The following is an 18,189-nucleotide window of genomic DNA, read 5'->3' on the forward strand; positions in this document are numbered from 1 at the left end:
AGTATTCTTGGCTGCTAATTTTTCCATTCAGCACTTTGAATATGTGATGTCACTTGCTTCTCGCTTGCCAAGTATCTGTTCAGAAATCTGGTAGCTAGCCTTATGGGTCTTCCCTTCTAAGTGAAGGTCTCTTTGTGTTGCTGCATTTAAGAGTTTTTCTTTATTGTCACTGTAATTTGCAAGTTTGCTTACAATATGTCTGGATGTTGGCCTGATTTTGTTCATTTTCGATGTGAATTCTCTAGCCTCCCGGATGTGGACGTTTGTTTCCTCCCCCAATTAGGGCATTTTTCAGCTATTGTTTCCACAAATAAATTTTCTGCCCCCTTTTCTCTTTCTTCTGCGACTCCTACAATATCAATATTGTTATCTTTGCTGCAGTCACTGAGTTCCCTTAGTCTCATCTCACGTTGCAGAATTCTGTTCTCTCTCTTTGGTTCAATGTGATTCATTTCCATTACTCAGTCTTCGAGGTCACTGGTTTGCTCCTCTGCTTCTTCCGTCCCTTTGTTAGTTCCAGCAAGCGTGTCTCTCTTTTATTGTGTCCTCAATGTCTACTGTACTATTTCTTATCTCTAGTCAGGGGTCTCACTCTTCTACTCATTTCACAACTCTAATGAGTATCCTTATGATCATTGCTTTCAAATCTGTATCAGGTATGTTACCTACATCTCTTTGGCTTAGATCTCTGGCTGTGACTTTCACTAGGTCTTTCATTGTGGAAAAACATCTCCGTGTGTCCATTTTGTCTTTCTCTCTGTCTCTGTTTCTCTGTGTTAAGAAAGTCAGCTGTACCTTCTGCTCTTGAAACTAATAACGTTATGAAGAAGAGGTCCTGGCGAACTCAGCAGTGCACGTCTCCATTTATAGGACCTGGACCTTCAGGAGGCTATCGTATGGGTACTGTTCACAGCCTGCTGTTGTGTCTGGCTTACTTTTCCTTTTAGTGCAGGTGTCTGCACTGATTGCATGCTGTTGTGGGCTGTGCTTCGTCTCATTGGTTTTAGTGGGACCCAGGCAGGCCAGCTGTGGGGTGGTATGCCTGCTGGATAACTTGGGCACAGGGCAGGAGTGTTAGCAAAATTTCACAGGGCTACAAGTCCTATGCCAGATTTCCCTATGTTCCTTGTTGGCTGGGGGCTGTGGACCAGCAGTGGAAGCTAGGGGCTTGAGGATATGCACAGAGCATGTCTGTGCCTGGGGACATGTGGCTTAGTGAGACAGATGAGGGTGCATGGATATGTACAGCTGGGTGAGGTGCAGATGTGCACAGCATGTTGTGGCAGCTATGCATGCAGCTTGTCAGACAGGGTGCCCTTGTGGTTTGAAAAATGTTTGGCCTGAGACCAGCAGGCTTGGTTTGGTGAGTCCCCTAGTGAACCCTTGGGACTAGCACACTGCTAATGGGTTAGTTAGCAAGTGTCTGTGCAGCCTCACCCTCTTGTGGGTGCTTCTATGCTTATTCTGGGAGGCTGGGGGAGAAGAATGGTGCCTGTGAGCTCCCTCGTTGTTGGAGAAGTCCTCCAACACACTCCGGAATCAGCATGAATACATCTGTCTCCTGTTCCCTCAGCATTGTGCAACATGCCATGTTTACATTGCCTCTCTACACACGCAGGGATCTGGCTATCACTAATCCTCCTGGATCTCCCAGTGCTGGGTCATTGGACCTCCAAAGCTCCTGTATATGAACACAAAGGCATTCAGCCCCTCTAAGTTCTAATGCCCAATGTTATGGAGATTAGTCTTTCCTGTATGACCTCCCTGGTGTGGGGCTCACTTTTTCTGCCCCTTCTGCAGGCAGACAGCCTCCACCTTTCTGACATTCCTAACCTTTCTGATGCAGCTTCTCTCTACTTCGGTGTGGAGTTTGTTCTGCCAGTCTTTGGATCGCTCTTTGGTTCATGGACTTGGATGTGGATGTTATGCAGTTGAAAACATGGGACAGGGTGAGCTCAGGGTCCTCTTATTTTGCTATTATTAATTTTTTAAATGTCTTATTATTTTGGATTTTTGAGACATGGGAAGACAGACTCATATCACACATGCACTTCAGGATTGGAAAGTAACTTTCCCACATTTGCTTCTATTATTTTATGTTTTGAAACTCTCTTTAATGAGGTATAATTACATCTAACAAACCTCAAGTTAAAGGGTATACTTTGATGAGATTGAGGGTACAGGACCATGGGTACAGCACCATGAAATCATATGGTTTCTCCCTAAACCTTCCATCATGATCCCTTTGTGTCTAATGCTAATGTTGCTTTTGAAGTAAGGACTACTTTTTTTTCCCCCACGTTTTCACATATTGCCCAGGTGTCTGAAAGCTGGCATTGGGGTATCTCCTTTTCCAATAGTCTATATTCCCATAAGTTTTGCAGTCGGTTTACCTTTGGACTTTTGCTTCTATTGTATCTCTCTGTATGTTCACATACTCTCGTTGCAATACTTTAATGATGAGGTCTTCATCATCGCTTTAATTTTCACTAAATGGTATGAGCTGCAGTTCCACTTATGACAGAATGCACAGGCTTCCTATGATATGTATTCAAGAGCAAGGCAGATATCCTGAGCACTTGAGCTGAGAATGTCACCCTGTCTTTTGCCGGCCCTCTTCCCTTCCCTGCGAGACAAGAATCTCCTTTTGTTCACACAGAAATGTGGGTGAAGTCAGTAGAAAACATTGCCTTCTCTCCTCTTCCCTTTATCTCTCAAAATCCTTGCCACTATCTTCTGCCTTTCCCTTTCTCTGACTCAATCTCCCAGGCCCACAGTTTCCACTCCAGCCATGATCAGGGTGTCCTCCAGCTGCTGGCCTCTGCCCTGTCCATCCCTCAGTGAGAAATCTGGAGTAGGATTATGCATTTCACAAAACTGATCAAGAAATATGTGATCCTCAGAGACCTCCTGCACAAGGTTGCTGTCCGTGGAGACATGGCATCCTGAGGGAGGATCTGACTCCATGTGTGGCCTCCTCACTCATCTCCCACAGTCACTGCTGGTCCCTGATCCTTACCCACCATTACAAATCAGCCATATGCTAGGGTCAGGTACCTGTCTATCTGACCCCAAGCACCAGGAGTCAGTGAATATTTCTAAAATAAATGAGCACAGGCACCCCATGCATCTAGATATAGGAAGTTACCATCACCCCAGAAAACTCTCTCGGGCTCCTCTGCAAAAAGGCGATCTTGCTACTATCCTACACCACTGCAACTTCTGCTAGTTTGTTACCTGTGTGTATAGGAACCACACTGTGTACATTCGATGGGGGGTGAGAGTAGGTCTTCCTAGAAGCAAACACTGAAACAGAGACAGAACAGTGAAAGTACTATTAAGGGATACTAAGAAAAACAAAGTGGAGAGCTCAGGGTTAGCAGAGAAAGCATGCAGGCAGATCTGACACATTTTTAAGATATATAATCACCATACTCTGTCACCTCACACAGTCCTCTTCAAATTTCAAAATAGCTGTCGTATAAGGCAGTGAGATTTACGAGATTTGGGGTTATTTCCCTATGGTCTTATGTTTTCCTACATGCATTCCCTCTTCAGTACTTAATCTGTGGCCTCAGATGAACACTTTAGTGTGGATGCATCTGCGAGTCTATATGTAATGGAATATGATTGTCTTCAGATCTCAGATGTAGAACTCTGATATACACATTCTCGTAATTATCTTTTTCTTTCTTTGTCTGGCAGGGCCTGAATCTTAATACAATAAGTGTGCCATTGTCTTCTTTAAAGTGGCGATCCCCAATCCCTGGGCAGAGGCGTTAACCGTCTTAGTTTAATGAACTTCTGTGACCATCTTTTTTTGATGATCATTTGTGTGGAGATATCTTAATTGAAACTGTGAGAAGGGTGAGTGGATATTTCCCAGACATTTTGCAGATGCATTCTGTATTCAATGTCTTCTTTTCATTATGTCCTTAGAAACAAATATTACCCCTCTTTCACAGATAACCCATCTCAGGCTCTGTGTAGGTCCCACTGAGAATTGGTATTCTGGCTGAGATAGCAGGAACACAGGGAAACCCTCGGGATATTGTGAGAGAAGTTTAAGGAGATAGATGCAAAGCCATAGTCAGGTTATGTCAGGGGTCCAGCAGGGGTGGCATCTGGGCATCCCTGAATTGTAGGTTTACCCAGGCTAAAGGCCAATGCAGGCACTCAGCTGATCTAGATCCTGTCTTCACTTTTAGTCTCACTGAAGGATATGAACTTATGCAGACAAGCATTTCCTTAAGACCAAGTTAAATTTTCTATATATCCAGGGCATTTTTTCACCCATAAATATCCAGAACCTTCAGACAACGCAGGGAGACAACAACCTTTTTAGATGATCACCTGGGTGCACTTTGACAAATATGACATTTTGGAGAGGAACCTTGCATTGTGCACTGAGAGTGATCCCACATAGTAGCTCCGTGTGGAACTCATGCTCCCTGCTCAGGCTGTGGTCAGTCAGGAATGGGCTGCAACTGCATCTCACTGAACCCAGGACCCTCCCCTCTGCACTTCCTCAAACTCTGCTTACTGTCCTCTAATTTCTCAAATTTCTATTCCTGTGTGATTCAAGTTTCCCCCACTCCTTCACTGGTGCTTTCAACATGGTGACCACAAGGTCTATGTCATATAATGCATGTGCCCCATTTCACACAGGACACCTAAGTCACCTACACTTAGGGGTGCATCTCATCCTTCACAGAACTCAAAACATTGTGTCTGTAAAATATGCACCAGTACGCCCGATACATCTGTCTTTGTGTAAAAATCCTCTTTCTTGTTGACAGGAGAAACCTAAAGCTGACCTCATTACGGGGAAATGATACAGTCCATTGAACATATGTCCTGAGAAACTTGAGATATGTTACAAAGTCCTCAGGCAGTTTTGCAGTTGAATTGCCAAGCCCTAACAACCATCTCTACATTTTTCCCACAAAGTGTTTCACGAAGTAGATGAATATGCTTTAGAAATCCCTAACCACTTCAGTTTATCTACCCAAATAGAGGAGGTGGAGGATGGGGGGGGGGGTGGTTCATAGCCCATGACTGGTGATGAAGGACTGTCCATGGGGTTAGGGTTAGGGGTTAGGGTTAGCGGTTCAGGGTTAGGGTTAGGGTTAGATTAGATGGTTAGATTTAAAGGGTTAGGATTACGGTGAAGGTTAGGTTTAGGGTTTAGGGGCTAGGGTTGGGGTGTAGCTTAGGGTTAGGGTAGGGCTTAGGTGTTAGTGTTAGTATCAGCATTAGCTTCAGGGTTAGGGTCAGGGTCAGGGGATAGGGATTAGGATTTAGGTTTTATTGTTTAGAGTTTAGGTTTTAGGTTTTGGGGTAGGGGTTAAGTTTTCGTGGTTACGTGTTAGTGGTTAGGTTTTAGGGTTATGGTCAGGGTCAGTGTTTGGTTAGGGTTAGTGTTTAGTATTTATGATTTGGGGATTAGGGTTAGTGGTTAGTGTTCAGGTCTAGGGTTTAAGTTTATGGTTACAGTTAGGATTTGGATTCGGATTTGGGGTTTAGGGTTCAGCGTTTCGGTTAGGGTTTGTATTATTGTTGCGGATGGTGTTAATGTATATTAGTGGCATGGTTTGGGTTAGGGATAGGATTTAGGGCTAGGATTAAGGTTTGGGTTTGGGTTAGGGTTAGGGTTAGTAGTTAGGATTAGGGTCTAGGATATTGCAGGGGCTGAACCCACAGCATTGCAATTGTCTACCCTAAGGGCTCAGGTGAGGTTCCAAGGTCGGTTGCCTGTCACGATTAGTCTTTTGGTTCCAATCCAGACAACTGTATGGGAGAGTGGTCTGGTAGGCCTCAGGAATATTCTCGGGCAGCTGCAGCCAGGTTTTTGAAATGACATGGTGATGTTCCAGGTTCTAAGCCGAGTGATCCTGCACCACTTCTGGACCCCAGGGCGTGGTGTTGTCAGACTTTGTTATTGGGTCCGAATGGGTAGAGAGCCTTAACTAGGGTTATGGTTTGTTACAGGGACGTCGCCAGGATGTAAGCGACTCTAGTTTCGTGATCTCCCTCTAGGACTGAATTGAGGACCCATGCGACGGTGCTTTTCAACTGTAGGTTTAGGGTTGAGATAGTGTTAGGATTCAGTTGAGGGTTCTGTTTAGGTTTAGGCATAGGTTTAGGGTTACGTTCCAGGAGACACTAGGCGCTGAAACCAGAGCAGTGCAGTTGTTTCCCCGAAAGTCTAATTTGAAGGAACAATGGATGGTGCCGATTAGGATTAGTCTTTGAGTTCCAAGGCTAGACAACTGTATGGGCCACTAGTTGGGTAGGCCTCTGGAAATCTCTCTGGATCTTCAACCGGTCCTTCAAAAGAACATAGTATATTCCATGTCCTATGCGGAGTTATGCTGCACCGCTTTTGTTCCCCAGGCATGTGGTGTTGTCATACGTTGTTATTGGGTCTAATATCGAGAGAGCCTTATCTAAGGTTAGGGTTCTGTCCAGTGACATTTCCAGCTCCAAGCGAAACCAGTCTCGTCATCTCCCTCGAGGTCTGAAGTGAGGGCCAATATGACGATGCGGAGCAACTGTAGGGTTTGGGTTCGAGTTAGGTTCGGTTTCAGTTGAGGTTTCTGATGAGGGTTAGAAGTAGGGTTCGGATTTTGTTCCCAGGAGGTTCAAGGCGCTAAACACATAGCAGTGCACTTGTCTCCCTGAAGGGCTGAGTTGAGGGCACAAGGGAGGGTGCCGGTCAGGGCTTGTCTTTGGGTTCCAAGGCCAGACAACTCTATGGGCCACTGGTCGGTTAGGCCTCAGGAATACTTTTGAGTACCTGAAACCCAACCTTGGAAACGACATGGTGATGTTCCAGGTTCTATGTGGAGTGATCCTGCATCGCTTCTGGACCCCAGGCGCATGGTGTTGTCAGATTTTGGTATTTGGTCCCATGGGAAGAGAGCCTTAGCTAGGGTTAGGGTTTGGTCCAGGGACGTCACCAGAGCTGAAGCAACTCCCGTCTCGTGATCTTCCTTCAGGGCTGAAGTGAGGGCCTGGGTGATGGTACGGGTCAAGTGTACGGTTAGGTTTCGAGACTGGGTTAGGTTTTGGTTGGCGGTTCTGGTTGGGGTTAGGGTTACGGTTAGGTCCCAAGAGGCTCCAGGCACTGAACCTACAGCAGTGTGGTTGTCTACCCAACGGGCTGAGTTGAGGGCTCAAGTGAGGGTGCTGGTCAGGATTAGTCTTTGGGTTCTTATGCCAGATATCTCTATGGGCCCCTGGTTGGGTAGGCGTCAGGATTCCTCTCAGATAGCTGCAGTCGGGTTTTGGAAACCACATGGTGATGATCCAGATTATTTGTTGAGTGATCCTGCACCATTTCTGCACCCCAGGCGCTTGGTGTTGCCAGACTTTGGTATGGGGTCCCCATTGGGAAAGAATCTTAGCTTGTGATAGGTTTCGGTCTAGGGACATCAACAGGGCCAAAGCAAATCCAGTCTTGTGATCTCCCTCGAGGGCTGAAGTGAGGGCCCATGCGATGGTGCGGCTCAACTGTAGGGTTAGTTTTCGAGATAGGGTTAGGTTTTGGTTGAGAGTTCTGGTTAGCGTTAGGTCCAAACAGGCTCCAGGAGCTGAAGCCACAGCAGTGCAGTTGACTCCCCAAAGGGCTGAATTGAGGGCACAAGGGAGGGTGCCCTCAGGATGAGTCTTTGGATTCCAAGGCCAGACAACGCTGTGGGACAGTGTTCGGATATTCCTCAGGAATACTCTTGAACAGCTGCTACCGGGCCTTGGAAATGACATGGTGATGTTCCAGATTCTATGCTGAGTGATCCTGCACCGCTTCTGGACCATAGGCGCGTGGTGTTGTCACTTTGGTATTGGGTTCTTATGGGGAGAGAGCCTTATCTAGGGATAAGGTTCGGTCCAGAGACAACACCAGGGCCGAAGCGACTCCAGTCTCATGATCTCCCTCGAGGGCTGAATTGAGGGTCCTTGCAATGGTGTGAGTCATGGGTTTGGGTTCGAGATACCGTTAGGTTTCTCTTGAGGGTTCTGGTTAGGGTTAGGGTTCGGTCCCAGGATTCTCCCTGTGCTGAACCCACAGCAGTGCAGATGTCTCCCTGCAAGGCTGAGTTGAGGGCACAAGGGAGGGTGCCGCTCAGGATTAGTCTTTGGGTCCCAGGCCATACAATTCTATGGATCACTCGTCAGTTAGGACTCAGGAATTCTCTTGTGCACCTGTACTCAGGCCTTGGAAATGACTTGGTGATGTTCCAGTTTCTATGCTGAATGATCCTACATCGCTTCTGGACCCCAAGCACGTGGTGTTGCGAGACTTTGGTGGGTCCCAATGGGGAGAGAGCCCTAGCTAGGGTTAGGGTTTGGTCCAGGGATGTCCCCAGATGCAAAGTGACTCAAGTCTCTTGATCTCCCTCGAGGGCTGAAGTGAGGGCCCATGTGACGGTGCGGGTCAAGTGTAGCATTAGGTTTCAGTTGAGGGTTCTGGTTAGGGGTAGGGTTAGGTCCCAGGAAGCTCCTGGCTCTGAGTCCACAGCAGTGCAGTTGTCTCCCCGAAGGGCTGAGTTGAGGGCACATGGGAGGATGCCGATCATTTTTAGTATTTCCGTTCCATTTCCAGACAACTGTATGGGCCATTGGTTGTGTAGGCCTCAGCAATCATTTCAGAAAGCTGCAGCCCGGCCTGAAAAACGACATGCTGAAGTTCCAGGTTCTATCTGGAATGATCCTTCACTGCTTCTGGACCCCAGGTGTGTGGTGTTGTCAGACTTTGGTTTTGGGTGCCCATGGGTAAGAGCCTTAGCTAGAGTATGGTTCCATCCAGGGTTGTCGCCAGGCTGAAACAACACCACTGTTGTGAATTCATTGGAGGGCTGATGTGTGGCTGTGAGTCTGCTATAGAGTTAGTGTGCTAGATACGGTTAGGTTTAGGGTGAGGGTTATGTTTCGGTTCACCGTTAGTGTTAAGGTCCAGGTGAGTGAAGGCAGTGACTCTACAGCAAAGCAGTTGTCTTCCTGGAGGCCTGAGTGCAGTACAGAAGGGAGGGTTTTCGTTCGCATTAATCTTTGGGTACCAAAGCCAGACAAACATATGGCCCACCCTTTGGGTAGGCCTCAGGATTCTTCTCGTGCAGCTGCTGTCGTGCTTTGCATATGACATGGTGATGTTCCACATTTCATGCCTAGTATTTATGCACCGATTCTTGATCTCATGTATGTGCTGATGTCAGACTTTGTAAATGAGTCCCCCTGGGGATAGACAATTAGCTAGGGTCAGGGTTCAGTATAGGGAAGTCGCCAAGTCCGAAGCGACACCAGTGTTTTGAATTCCATGGAGCGCTGAATTGAGGGCACATGCGTGGCTGTGAATCTGGTTTAGAGTTAGTGTACTAGATAGGGTTAGGGGTAGGGTGAAGGTTATGGTTAGGGTTATGATTAGGGTTAGGGTCAGGTCTCAGGAGGCTCTAGGCACTGAACCCACAACACTGGTGTTATCTCCACAAAGGGGTGAGTGGTGTCCCCAAGGGAGGGTGTCAATCAGGACTAGTCTTTGGGTTCCAAGGCCAGACAAATGTAAGGGTCACCCTTCGGGTAGGTCTCAGGATTCATCTCGTGCAGCTGCAGTCGCGCTTTTGAAATGAGATAGTGATGTTCCACATTCCATGTCGAGTATTTCTGTACAGATTCTCGAAACCGTGTGCATGCTGTTGTCAGACTTGGAATTGGGTCCCGACGGGGAGAGAGCCTTACCTAGGGTTTGTGTTAGGTCCAGGGAAGTCAGCAGGAGCGAATCGACTCCAGTTTCGTGATCTCCCTCGAGGACTGAATTGAGGGCCCATGCGACAGTTCGGGTCAAGTGTAGGATTTGGGTTAATGTTAGGGTTAGGTGTAGGGTGAGGGTTATGTTTAGGGTTACGTTAGGGCTGGGGTTAGGTCCCAGGAGTCTCTAGGCACTGACCCCACCACAGAGCAGTTGTCTCCCCGATGGGCTGAGTGGAGTACACAAAGGAAGGTGCCAGTCAGGACTAGTGTTTGGTTTCCGTTGCCAAACAAATATTGGGCAAGCTTCATATAGGCCTCAGGAATCCTCTCGTTCAGCTGCAGTTCCTCTTTGAAAATGACATAGTGATGTTTCACGTTCCACATCGAGTATTTCTGCACCGTTACTCGAACCCATGTGCGTGCTCTTGTCAGACTTTGCAATTGGGTCCCCATGGGGACAGAGCCTCAGTTAGGGTTAGGTTTCGGTCCAGGGGAGTCACCATGGCAGAAGTCATAGCAGTGTTGTGAATTCCATGGGGGGCTGAAGTGGGGGTATGTGCGTGGCTATGGGTCTGGTGTAGCTTATCAAGGTTGATAGGGTTAGGTGTAGGGGAAGAATTATGTTTAGGATTAGGGTTAGGTTTAGGTCCCAGAAGACTCCAGACACTGATCCCACAGCAGAGCTGGTGTTACCCCAAGGGGCTGAGTGGAGTACCCAAGAGAGGGTGTCGGTCAGGATTAGCCTTTGACTTCCAAGGCCAGAGAAATGTATGTGTCACCCTTCGTGTAGGACTCAGGAAGCCTCTCGTGCAGCTGCAGTCGCGCTTTGGAAATGACATGGTGATGTTCCACGTTCCATGCCAAGTATTTCTTCACTGATTCTCGAGCCCGCATGCGTACTGTTGTCAGACTTTGGAATTGGGTCCCCGAGCCTTAGCTAGTGTTAGGGTTTGGTCCAGGGAAGTCGCCAGGCCCGAAGCAACTCCGGTTTTGTGATCTCCCTCGAGGGCTGAATTGAGGGCACATGCGAGGGTGTGGTTCAATGTAGGGTAGGGTTAGATATAGGGGTAGGTGTAGGGTGAGGGTAATTGTTAGGGGTACAGTTAGGGTTATGGTTTGGAAATAACATGGTGATGATATATATTCCATGCCAAGTATTTCTACACCTGTTTCGAACCCTTGTGTGTGCTATTGTCAGATTTTGGACTTGTTTCCCCATGGGAGAGACACTTAGATAGGTTCAGGGTTTGGTCCAGGAATGTCACCAGGGCCAAAGCAACTCCAGTGTTGTGAATTCCATGGAGCTCTGAAGTCAGGGCACATGCGCAGCTGTGGGTCTGGTGTAGACTTAATGAGATAGATAGGGTTCAGTGTAGGGTGATATTTATGGTTAGGGTTACTGTTAGGTTTAGGTTTAGGTCCCATGAGACTCCAGACACTGACCCCAAACAGAGCAGGTGTCAACCTGAAGGGCTGAGTGTAGTACACAAGGGAGGGTGCGCATCAGTCTTCGTATTTGGGTTCCAAGACCAAACAAATGTATGGGCCACCCTTTGGGTAGGCCTCAGGATTCCTCCCCTGCAGCTGCAGTCGTGCTTTGGAAGTGACATGGTGATGTTCCAAGTTCCATGCCAACTATTTCTGGACCAATTCTTAAACCAGTGTGAGAGCTGTTGTCAGACATTGGAATTAGGTCCCAATGCATACAGAGCCAAAGCTAGGGTTAGAGTTCATTCCAGCGGTGTGGCTATGGCCGAAGAGACTCCAGTCTCGTGATCTCGCTGCAGGGCTCAATTGAGTGCCCATGCGAGTGTGCGGGTCAAGTGTAGTGTTTGGGTTAGAGATAGGGTTAGGTGTAGGTTGAAGTTTACGATTAGGGTTAGGGTTAGGTCCTAACCCAGCAAGCTCCAGGCACTGAACGCACAACAGAACAATTGTCTCCCCGAAGGGCTGAGTGTAGGATACAAGGGAGGGTGCCTGTTAGGATTAGTCTTTGGGTTTCACAGCCAGGAAAATGTATGGGCCACCCTTTGGTTAGGCCTCAGGAATCCTCTTGTGCAACTGCAGCTGTGCTTTTGAAATGACATGGTTATGTTCCACGTTCCATGCTGAGTATTTTTGCACCGATTCTCGAACCTTTGTGGGTGGTGGTGTCAGATTTTAGAATTGGGTCCCCATGGGGAGAAAGCTTTAGGTAGGGTTAGGGTTCAGTTTAAGGAAGTCGACAGGGCTGAAGCGACTCCAGTCTCATGATCTCCATCGAGGGCTGTGTTGAGGGCCCTAGAAAAGGTGGGGGTCAAGTATAGGGTTCAATTACAGATAGGGTTAGGTGTAAGTTGAAGGTTATGTTTAGGGTTACGGTTAGGGTTAGTTTTAGGTCCCAGGAGGCTCCAGGCACTGAACCCACAACAGTGCAGTTGTCTCTCCGAAGGGATGAATAGAGTACATAAAGGAGTGTGCCGGTCAGTATCACTTCATAGGATCCAAGGCCAGAGAGATGTTTGGGCCACCCTTGGAATAGGCCTCTGGAATCCTGTCGTGCAGCTGCAATCACACTTTGCAAAAGATATGGTGATGTTCCATGTTCCATGCCGAGTATTGTTGCACCGATTCTCGAACCCGTGTGCGTGCTGTTGTCAGACTTTTGAACTGGGTCCCCATGGGGATAGACACTTAGCTAGGGTAAGAGTTCTGTACAGGGAATTGCTAAGGCCGAAGCGACACCAATGTTGTTAATTCCATGGAGGGCTGAAGTGAGGGCACATGTGCGGCTGTTCATCTGGTTTACTTTTCATGTGCTAGATAGGGTAGGTTGAGGGTTATGTTTAGGGTTATGTTTACGATTAGTGTTAGGTCCCAGGAGGCTCTCCATCCATGTAGTTTCAAATGGCAAGATTTTATTCTTTTTGATGGCTAAGTAATATTCCATGGTGTGTGTATGTATGTATGTGTATACACACACACGCACACACACACATATACATACTATGTATGTATGTATGTATGTATGTATGTATGTATATATACCACGTCTTTATCCATTCATCCATCGATGGACATTTGGGCTTTTTCCTTACTTTAGCTATTGTTGATAGTACTGCTATAAACTTTGGGGTTCACGTGTCCCTTCGAAGTAGCATATCTGTATCCCTTGCATAAATACCTACTAGTGCACCTGCTGGGTTGTTGAACAGTCTTCTTTTTCATTTTTTGAGGAAACTACATACTGTTTTCCAGAGTGGCTTCACCAGCAGTGCAAGCCAGTGCACCAGCAGTGCAAGAGTTCCTCTTTCTCCATTTCCTCGCCAACATCTGTTGTTGCCTGTGTTGTTAATGTTAGCCATTCTCACAGGGGTGAGGGGGTGTTTCATTGTGGTTTTAATTTGTATTTTCCTGATGATGAGTGATTTTGAGCATTTTTTCATGTGTCGGTTGGCCATCTGGATGTCTTCCTTGGAGGAGTGTTTGCTCGTGTCTTTGCCCATTTCTTCACTGGATTACTTGTTTTTTGGTATGTTCTTGAGTTTGGTATGTTCTTTATAGATTTTGAATACTAATCCTTTATCTCATATGTCGTTTGCAAATATCTTCTCCCATTCTGTTGGTTGCCTTTTAGTTTTGCTGATTGTTTCCTTCTCTGTGCAGAAGCTTTTTATTTTGATGAGGTCCTAATACTTCAGTGTTGCTTTTGTTTTCCTTGCTTCTGGAGATGTGTTGGGTAAGAAGATGTGGATGCCAACATTAAGAGGTTTTTGCCTGCTTTTCCCTTGAGGATTTTGACGGCTGCCTATCTTACATTTAGGTCTTACATCCGTTTTGAGTGTCTTTTTGTGTGAGAAAGTGGTCCAGGCTCATTCTTCTGCATATCACTGTCCAGTTTTCCCAGCACACTTGCTGAGGAGACTGTCTTTATTCCATTGGATCTTCTTTCTTTTGGTCAAAGATTAGTTGGCCATACATCTGTGGGTCCAATTCTGTGTTCCTGTTCTGTTCCATTGATCTGAGTGTCTGTTCTTGTGCCAGTACTGTACTGTCTTGATGATTACAGCTTTGTAATACAGCTGGAAGTCCAGGATTGTGATACCTCCTACTTAGGTTTTCTTTTTCAAGATTGCTTTGGCTATTCGGGGTCTTTTCTGGTTCCATACAAATTGAAGGATTGTGTTTTGTAACTCTGTGGAGAATGCTGGTGTTATTTCGATAGGCATTCAGTTGAATATATAGATTGCTTTGGGTACTATTGACATTTTAACAATAGTTGTTCTTCCTATCCAGGTGCATGGAATGTTTTTCATTTTTGTGTGTTTGTCATCTTCAATTTCTTTCATAATCTTTCTATAGATTTCAGTGTATAGATTTTTCACCTCTTTGGTTAGATTTATTCCTAGGTATTTTATGGGTTTTGGTGCAATTGTAAACGGGATGGATTCTGTGATTTCTCTTTCTGTTGCTTCTTTGTTTGTGTATAAGAATGCAACTAATTTCTGGGCATTAATTTTATACTCTGCCACTTTGCTGAATTCATGGATCATTTAACAGTTTTTTGGTGGAACCCTTTTATCAAGAAAGGATGCTGTATTTTGTCAAATGCTTTCTCTGCATCTATTGAGTGCATCATGTGGTTCTTGTCCCTTCTTTTATTGATGTGATGAATAACATTGATTATTTTGTGGATATCGATCCAGCCTTGTATTCCAGGTTAAATCCCACTTGGTCATGGTGAATAAAGTTTAAATGTATCATTGGATCTGGTTGGCTAATATCTTGTGGAAGATTTTTGAACCCATGTTCATCATGAAAATTGGTCTATACTTCTACTTTTTAGTGGGATCTTTGTCTAGTTTTGGAATCCAGGTAATGCCGACTCATAGGAAGAGTTTGGATGTTTCCTTCCATTTCTATTTTTGGGACAGCTTCAAGAGAATAGGTGTTAACTCATCCTTAAATGTTGGGTAGAATTCCGCTGGAGAGCCATCTGGCCCTGGGCTCTTGTTTTTTTTGGAGATTTTTGATTACTAATTCAATTCTTTACTGGTTATGGGTCTGTTCAAATTTTCTATTTCTTCCTCTTTCAGTTTTCATAGTTTGTGTATTTCTAGGAATTTGTCCATTTCTTCCAGATTGTCCATTTTATTTGGTATATAATTGCTGATAATATTCTCTTATTCTTGTTTGTATTTCTCCTGTGTTTGTTGTGATCTCTCCTCTTTCATTCTTGATTTTATTTATTTGGGTCCTTTCTTTATTCTTTTTGATCCAACTGGCTGGTGGTTTATCAATTTTATTAATTATTTCAAAGAACTAGCTTCTGGTTACATTGATCTCTTCTACTGTTTGTGTGTGTGGGGGGGGGGGTTGTTGTTTGTTTTTGTTTTTGTTTTCAGTTTTGAAAGCATTGATTTTTGCTGTAATCTTTATCATTTCTTGTCTTCTGCTGGATTTGGATTTTATTTGATGATCTTTTTTCCATTACTTTAAGGTATAAGCTTACGTTGTGTATCTGAGACTTTTCTTCCCTCTTTAGGAAGGCCTGGATTGTTAAACTTCCTCTTATGACTACCTTTGTTGCATCCCAGAGGTTTTGGACTGTGGTGTTATCAGTTTTATTGGCTTCCATGTACTTTTTAATTTTCCCTTTAACTTCTTGGTTCACCCATTCATTCTTTTTTTTTTAATTTTAGTTTTTATTATTTACAATTTACATCCAAATTAGTTACCGTATAGTGCAACAGTTATTTCATGAGTAGATTCCTTAGTGCCCCTTACCCATTTAGTCCATCCCCCCCACAACCCCTCCAGTAACCCCATGTTGGTTCTCCATATTTATGTGTGCTCTTCTTTTGTACACCTCCCTGTTTTTATTTTTGTTTCCCTTCCATTATATGTTCATCTGTTTTGTGTCTCAAAGACCTCCTATGAGTAAAGTCATATGATATTTGTCTTTCTCTGACTACTAATTTCACTTAGCAGAATACCCTCTAGTTCCAACCATGTAGTTACAAATGGCAAGATTTCATTCTTTTTGATTGCTGAGTAATACTCCATCACACACACACACACACACACACACACACACACACCACATCTTCTTTATCCATTCACCCATCAATGGACATTTGGGCTTTTTCCATACTTTGGCTATTGTTGATCGTGGTGCTATAATCATGGGGGTGCATGTGTCCCTTCAAAACAGCACACCTGTATCCCTTAGATAAATGCCTTGTATTGCAATTGCTGTGTCGTAGGATAGTTCTCTTTTTAGCTTTTTGAGGAGCCTCCGTACTGTTTTCCAGAGTGGCTGCAGCAGCTTGCATTCCACTATTCATTGTTCCATAGGATGTTCTTCAGTCTACAAGTATTTGTTATCTTTCCAAATTTTTTCTTGTGGTTGATTTAGAGTTTCATAGCATTGGGGTCTGAAACTGTGCACGGTATGATCTCTATCTTTTTGTATGTGTTGAGTACAAGTAAACATAAAATTATTTATGTTTATTTATTTTAGAGAGAGAGAGACGGGCAGAGAGAGAGGGAGACACAGAATCCAAAGCAGGCCTCAGGCTCTGAGCTGTCAGCACAGAGTCCGACACAGGGCTCAAACTCACAAACCATGAGATGACGACCAGAGCTGAAGTCAGATGCTTAACTGAATGAGCCTCGCAGGCACCCACTTTAGTGACATTTTAAATGACACCGTTCAAAGTGCACTTGCTACCTTGCAAACTCAGAGAGAGAGAAAGAAATGTGAAGAATCAGGAAGTAGTTAAGAGTTGGCTGCTGAGTTTTACCGTAATTTGGCTTTGGAGGGTTTTTGTTCATTGGGTGAAGTGAGCACAGCATATTTGCCTGCCATTTACCACAGTAGACAGCGGGCCTCTGGGAGCCAAAACTCTTTCTGACCAATGAGCTGGAATTTTACTAGGACCGCCAAGATGAGATTTGCTATTTCAAGGACTAGGAGTTATCTTTTATTTTCACAACTCAGTAATTATCACATCATTCAACTCTGCCCTCCAAGATATGTAGAAAATACCCAAATATAGTTGAGAGAGAAAGGGTGATAGCCAAAGTGTATAATCCTTTCCCTTTAAAAAATATGTTTAAATTATGCTTTATGATTTTTTTTAATTTTAGTGAGGGGGCATGCAAGTGGGGGAGAGGGAAAGAGAGAGAATCTTAAGCAGGATTCACTCTCAGTGTGGAGCCCAACACAGGTCTGGATCTCATGATCCTACAATCGTGACCTGACACAAAATCAAGAATCTGATGCTCAACTGACTGAGCCACCCAGGTGCTCAATAGTCTCTTTCTCTCTGAATGCTGAATAGTAAATTTTCAACGTGAATGGGGGATAAACAGGCATACATACATACATACATACATACACCACTAAGAAAGCCATGAGTTGTTAGACATGAACTATTTTCCATCATCTTTGTCTTCTAGTTATATTCATGCCTCTAGTGTTTGTTGATTGCAATGCACGATCTTGCTGTGTGAGGTACAAATTGTTGTGTGATCAGTTTTCCGTGAAAGTCTTTCCTCATATCTGTCTTAACCACAAGGTGCCAATGTTGAATTTGAGGATGTAGAGCTAAGAGCCTTGAGGTCCAATAACTGTCAACTAGAAGTTATATTTTCTGTTGGGGAGAAATCCCCATATGATGGCAATGACTTTGCATTGGTAAGGGAAAGAATACTTTCATGCCTTCATGGTTCTTGCACTTTTTGTGTCTCACCAAAATCAAGACTCAGGTCATGTGCATGTTTATCAAGCAAACACCTTTTTTTTTTTCCAGAAAATAAAAACGCCCTGGAAGACAAGTGTAATGCACTGAGGTCTGTGAAAGCCACAAAGGAAGCAAAAGTCAAACAGCTGAAAGAGAAAGCACATAACCTGGAAGAATTCTATGAACAAAGAAAAGTGCCTACAAAAAAAGTAAGATGGGGGCGCTTGGGTGGCTCAGTCGGTTGAGCGTCCAAATTCGGCTCAGGTCATGATCTCACAGTCCATAAGTTCAAGCCCCATGTCAGGCTCTGTGTTGACAGTTCAGAGCCTGGAGCTTGCTTTGGATTCTATATATTCCTCTGGCCCTACCCAACTCTCACTCTGTCTCTATCAAAAAATGAATAAACGTTAAAAAAATTTAGAAAAGTAAGATGTTCATGTGAGAACTGTCACAAGGACCGTATTGTATGGGAGAACAGGGCAGCCAGTAGAGATAATTGTATTTCTTTTGGAACTGGGTCCAGAGTATTTTTGCCCAATGCATTCAGTAGACTTGGACCTTCCCTTCCTACCTTGCTTTTTGTAACGTAACCTGCATTTTCCTTTCTCCTAAGTACTTGCCACACATTGTGTCATGTTTTGGGGGCGGCAGAGGGAAGGTACCATCATTAATAACGTTAATACCTGGATTCACTCTGGATCCATCTACACTGTCC

This window comes from Prionailurus bengalensis, chromosome E2 (assembly GCF_016509475.1).
Source record: "Prionailurus bengalensis isolate Pbe53 chromosome E2, Fcat_Pben_1.1_paternal_pri, whole genome shotgun sequence".
NCBI classification, from domain to species: Eukaryota; Metazoa; Chordata; class Mammalia; order Carnivora; family Felidae; genus Prionailurus; species Prionailurus bengalensis.